Source organism: Triticum aestivum, chromosome 7A (assembly GCF_018294505.1).
Source record: "Triticum aestivum cultivar Chinese Spring chromosome 7A, IWGSC CS RefSeq v2.1, whole genome shotgun sequence".
Taxonomy (NCBI): Eukaryota; Viridiplantae; Streptophyta; class Magnoliopsida; order Poales; family Poaceae; genus Triticum; species Triticum aestivum.
The window spans coordinates 598,732,235-598,738,300 of NC_057812.1; the positions used below are offsets into that span (position 1 = coordinate 598,732,235).

The 6,066-nt window shown below is 45.2% G+C and overlaps 1 long non-coding RNA gene across 1 annotated transcript; it reads right to left on the reverse strand.

The window, feature by feature from the left end:
* Positions 1-2,112: 2,112 nt before the first annotated feature.
* On the reverse strand, positions 2,113-3,234 carry LOC123152526 (uncharacterized). Its single transcript, XR_006476223.1, has 2 exons — positions 2,862-3,234; positions 2,113-2,262 (listed from the first exon to the last, which is right to left on the reverse strand). It is a non-coding gene; the product is annotated as an uncharacterized lncRNA (long non-coding RNA).
* Between the last annotated feature and the right edge of the window lie 2,832 nt (positions 3,235-6,066).

The following is a 6,066-nucleotide window of genomic DNA, read 5'->3' on the forward strand; positions in this document are numbered from 1 at the left end:
AAAGAAAAACTAACTAATTACTGTTAATGTTGCGTTCGGATTCTGTGGAAGATAACATGACGTAATTGAGCAATGATGCCGAGATTGTTGGTTGTGTTGACGTATAAATGTTAATGTTACATCAGATCGGTTTTTTAGTTTCATTGGCTAGAGCATGCACTTCTACAGGTTGTCCGATGGTCTATTCATTACTATTTTCAAATCATGAGGTAATATAGTTTGAGTCACTTACCACTTTGCTAGTTTAGTTTTTGAGAAATGACAGAGAGGTGTCATCTTGGTGAAGATGAGTAGCTTCATTTCGTAGTGTTCAATGTATCCAGCCTAGTTCCACGGTGTAACTGACCCTGCCACTCTAGAAGCTCTTGCATGCTGAGAAGCCTTAGCTTTGGCGGCTGATCTTAGAGCAACTCTAGCAGACCCCGCATTCGGCGCAAATCCACATAATTCCGGCGATTATACGGACTCGGCCCATTTTTCTGGCCAAACTAGAGCCCGTATCGGTGTCCGGCCCGTAAATTCTTTTGCCGCAGCCCGCAAACGTAACCCCCAAGCCACTATAACTGCGGGTTTGCGGGGCAGATGCGGGTCGAAACCCTATCCACCCGCCGCCGCGTTCCCCTCCAATTCCCCACCGCGCCGCTCGATTTCTCGCCACCGGCGAGCCTTGAACCACCATGGCCGACTCGGGGGATGAGGCGGAGCGCCGCCGCCGCTTCAGGTCTGACGCCGCGCGCAAACGGGGGGCGCGTCGGTGGCTCAACTAGGGTGCCCGGCCGCCGCCGGCATTCGACCGGCGCGATCTCGACGAGTTCGAGCTCGAGCGCGCCCGTCGCCACCGCGCCTCCTCCGATAACTGGTCCGCGGGGAGCTCATCCGGCCACTGGTCCGCGGGGAGCTCATCCGGCCACTGGTCTGCGGGGAGCTCATCCGCGGGCGCATCGAGCTCGCGGCTCGTTCCGGTGAAGAGGGAGCCGGAGGAGGCCGTGCCCGATGCGCCGCCGCGCCGAGGCGTCATCAGACCGGAGGACTACCTCCCACCGGGGCAGGAGGAGCTCCTCGAGCGCGTCGTCCTCGAGCGGTCGGCGAGGGAGCTGCAAGAGATGGAAGAGCGCATCCGGCGCGAGCTCGAGTACAAGCAACTCTTCCTCAATTCGGACCTCACGACATCGCAGGCGCAGGCATCGAAGGAGGCCGACCTGCGCGTGATGAAGGAGGAGCAGGCGAAGCTCTTCGTCGACCTCGGCTCCGACTCCTCCGACTCCGACTAATCGCCGCCGGTGGGCAGCTATCGCAGGAGCTCAGGTGAGCTCAATTTTGTTGCAGTGATGCGGTAGCGTAGGCCCTGTCTAGCATATCTAACCTCTATGTATGTATGTGGCGTGTATGAACTTATTTGCCAAGAAGAAACATGTATGCGAGCGAGCTCCGGCGAGCTGTTGTTTAAATTTCTCACGCGAAACAACTTTTTTGAAATTTAGGGGTCCGTTTGCGGTTTCTAGTCTGCCGCCGCAATTTTTGGCCTGCATAATTGCCCCCGTGCGACCTACAAATACATTTTACGGATCGGCAAAATGCGAGGTCTGCTAGAGTTGCTCTTAGCTTTGGTGGCCGATCTCTTCACTCCAACATCTGGAAGTTGCGGCGGATTGCAAGGAAGTGACGAAGGACATCAAGGACGGAACAGGTGGGCTACGTGGGAATATTATCCGGGAGATTACATCTTCACTTTCGGAGTTTCTTTTTCACTTTCGGAGTTTCAGTCCTGCACTTTCTCCTTCGAAGCGATGGCAACAAATTCCGAGGCACACGGCCTCACTAACATGCTCTTGGACTTACTAGGAAAGACATATTTGGCTGTTGCAGCCTCCTGCTATTGGTTGCATTAAGATGAATATTATCATTGATTAATAAAGAGGGTGTGTTTAGACTAAAAAACTAGTTAAAGGGTACGTCTTGTTTGTCGGGCCAGCCCAAAGCGCTCGAGCATGGGCGCCAGTTTGGCTAGGCAGCGCTAAGACTAGCCATAATGGGTAATAACATAGAGTAGTAACATGCATATGTTACTACTCTATGTTACTATCTCCATAGTATGTAGTAACTTAGAGGTGGTAACATGAAGGTTGCCATTTATTGTTTTGTGGGATCTATAGTAGTACTTTAACTTTGTGATCTATATGAGGTCCAAAATTATAAGGATGCATTGGAGAGAATTGTCCAAAACTTAGCAAGCCTTCAGATGCAGGGGTGTACATTGGCCTCCTGTTACAAATATGAGGTTATGTTCAGATCCACATTCTATGAATACAAAGCTTGGGATTTTGGAACGGGACAATTCGCTTGAAGCCACTGAATATATAGCTTTTGAGGACTTTGGTTTAGAAGCCTAAAGTATGTTCCAATCATAAACAGTTTTCATTCCAAAAAGGATTTCAAACTACAGCTCATGTATTCTCTGAAGAAAGGTTTGAAACAATTCATTTTAAGAAAAAATAATCTGTAGTTATCACAATTTAATAGATTGTCTGAATTAATCCATAGCAATTTCCTTGCATGTATTCAGGCTACCTTAACACACGCTGAATCAGACTTACAAATTCAGACTTAGATGTTAGTAAAGACTTGGCAGTACAAACATTACCTACTGCTGTTTTATTAAGATGGATATAATCCTACTAACTACAGTAGAGGGATGTGAGTACAGACTTGGCACTCGGCAGTATAGAAATTCCCTGAACAACTACACACGCTGAATCAGGTATTCTAGATCCTGAACACAAAACATAAATTATCTAATGCTGCAAATTTGAGCTGAAGAAATTGCAATTGCTGAAGATTGAACTGAAACCAGAAATTTATACCATGTAGGGTTTGCAGTAGAGGAATCTATGAGAGAGGGGTACAGGTGCGGCGGTGTCGACGGACTGGTGGACGAGCTAGTCGGAGCGCCGGCGTAGAAGAGCGGCTGTGGCGAGCGGCTGGCGTCACGAGCCTGCCGGGACGCGCTGACCGGGCTGGTGCCGCCTTCTTACAGGCACCAGACTTGGCCATGATTCCGGTGGCTTCGCCCCGCCCGCCAGAGCCGCCTCCGGCCGGCGAGAGGGAGTGCGGGACAGGGGGATCGAGGCGGCAGGGGAGGGAGAGGATGAAGGTGCAGCCGTGGAGAAGGGAAAGGAGATTTTTCTTTCGCGATGGGGACGCCCGCAGCGGATCGATTCACATTAAAAAAGTATCGTAAGAAGCGCTATGTTATCGTAACTAGCTATGTTACTGCATCTATCTCTCTCCTTATTAACTCACTGCCACGTAAATAAATTTGCTGAGGTGGACTTGAAGTTACTAGTGAACTTACCCCATTGTGGCTAGTCTTAAAGGCTCTAACTAGGAGTACATGGGTATTGGCCAGCTCGCGAGTATCCTTTTTTCTTTTGTGGTGCACGAGTATATCTTCAGCGAAGGAAAGACATGAGTGCATGTCCGATTTGTTGGTTTTTCTTTCCTTTTTTTCTCTTTCAGGTAGTTTCTTGTTCTGATTTTATTATTCTTTTGCCCACTGAACATTTCTTATACTACAATTAATATTTTTGAAATTCCAAATAATTATTGAAAAAGTGAACATTTTCTAAACATTTTTTGAAGATTATGAAAAAAATTCGAAATCCAAATATTTTTGACAAACACGAGCATGTTTTGAATTTTTTAAACATTTCCTGAAATAGTGAAAAAAATTCAAATTCCAAACATTTTTTTTGAAAAACTGAGCATTTTCGAAATTATGAACATTTTTTAAAAAGCATATTTTTTTCCAAAATATGAACAATTTTTTAAATCCCAAATATAAATAAAATAAAGTATGAAAAAATCATAAAAAGACAAATATTTTTATTTTTTGAACCTTTTTTAAAGCACAAACAAATTTTAAAATATGTGAAAGATTTTGAAATTTCCAAATAGTTTTTTGAAAAGCATTTTTCTAATTCCTATTTTTGAAGACTTTGTATATTTTTGAAAAATTGTGAATTTTAGAAAATAGACAAGAAAAAATAACTAGAATAAAACCAAAAAACCAAGTAAAAGAAAAAGCTGGTTCAAGTTCCTTCTAGAAGGATCCCAAAACAGGTTAGGAACTTTCCAGAAGCTTCCTAAAACCGGCCTTGGACCGACCCATGTTCCTATGCTAGTGGGCAGTCAAAAGGTTTAATGCTCACAACAAGCAATACATATCATTCCTGACCTCTTGTATACTTACCCCAGACGCATATGCCTTATGAGAGTTTAGGTGGATTTTTCTCCCATCGGTTGGAGGGGATGGGAGGGCTGGTGCGTGACCTTTTTATCTAGATTTGATTTGCGTAAATGTCTTAAACCAAGAGTTCAAATTATAAACTGTTTTCACTACTGCATACCTCACATCCATACTTTAAAACTATTTCTCATGTTAATAGGTCTTGATGAATATTTCTTGGGACAAAATATGTACTCCTTATTCCAGTTTACTTGTACTTTCTGTGGTTGTGGTGTGGTTGTGCTCCTCATGCTAGTGCATTTCGTGTAGTGTATTGGTATCCTGGCGTGTAGTCTGACTTGTACTTCGAGTCCAGTGCACCTGTATTCTTAGTGTGATTGTACCGCGAGTGTAGTTCAGCTATACTTTCTAACCGCTCTCCACTGCGCGGAACTGGCGGAAAGGAAGAGAAGGTGATCTTGTCGCCGCCAAGAGTCTTCCCCCCGCCGCCCTCCAGCAGCTCCCCTTCGCCGGTGGCCTCGGTCGTGATGGTGAGGGGGGCCACCGGATCCACGCGTGTGGATCATGTTTTACTCTCGTAGTTTAGATTTTTAGGTTGGTCATCATCTTGGCTTCGGCGACGCTGAATAAAGTTTCTTCAGATCCTACTCCGATGAGGCTATTGGTCCTGTGGTTGAGGATGGATTTGAAAATTAGTCTGTTCAAGTAAGGATGACATGGCAACAGTGGCATCCTTGTGGTGGACCTGTGCCCTTGGGCTTTGCCGTTACGACGACGTTTACTCCAGCACCGGCGTGGAGACTGGGTGGTCCGGGAGCGGATGCAGACATTGTTCTGCATCAGCGGCATCTAAAAGATGGTGGATTGGTCCGTGGTTCATGGATGACAGGTATGGTTTTCTCCTGCAACGTCTTAGTCGTGTGGGAGTGCAAGATTTGGTGTTTGATGGCGTGCTTGGGGTGTTGTCCCGGTCTGACTCGTTCAATGGTAATGATTTTTACTTTGGTGAACCATCTTGGAGGTTCGCAAAGTTGTATATCAGCGATGCAGCCGCTTTGAGCTCGGGTGTGAAGATGATCTGCCATTGTTTCCTTTGGTGGCTATTGTGGTGGTGCTAGAGGTAGGTAATGAGGGTTGGTGTCAAGCTCAGAGGATTCTTTGCTCTTGATTGCAATTTTACTTCTTGGATGGTGTTCCTTTGTGCAAGGGCTAGCGTTCTGTTATCTTTTCAGTATTACCAAATTGGCGTGTCCATGACCTATACTATGATCCTTATGATATAAGTGAGACATGTATTACCATGCAAAAAAAGTTCAGCTATACTTCCTGTTGCGTTGGAGTTTTACTCTCCAAGCAACAACCCATACTTCCTCTGCAACATATTTTTACTCCCATGCGACACAACCCGTAATCACTGTGTAAATTATCTTGCCTTTACCCATGCAAAAATAATGGTCTTGCTTAAGGCTGAAACATCATAACAATTACTAAGCTCTAAAATAAATCCCGAAGATAGATGGAGAGTTAAGATAACGATGACCACAACTACATTTATTCTATGCCTGACTCACGTCATCAAATCATCCTTTGCTAGTATCCTAGGCCTCTGTTGTTCTTGCATTGAGTTGCAAATGTGAGCAATCGATCCAATATCCAATACCCAAGACTTATAGTGTGGATCAACAAGGAATACATCAATAACATGTATGACACTCATACCTAAGCTGGAAAATCCAGATATCTTCTTCTCTGCAAGACAGTTCTTGTCGTTTGTCTTTCAGCATCCTTTCTCTTACAAAAGAAGCACTCAATATCAGAAG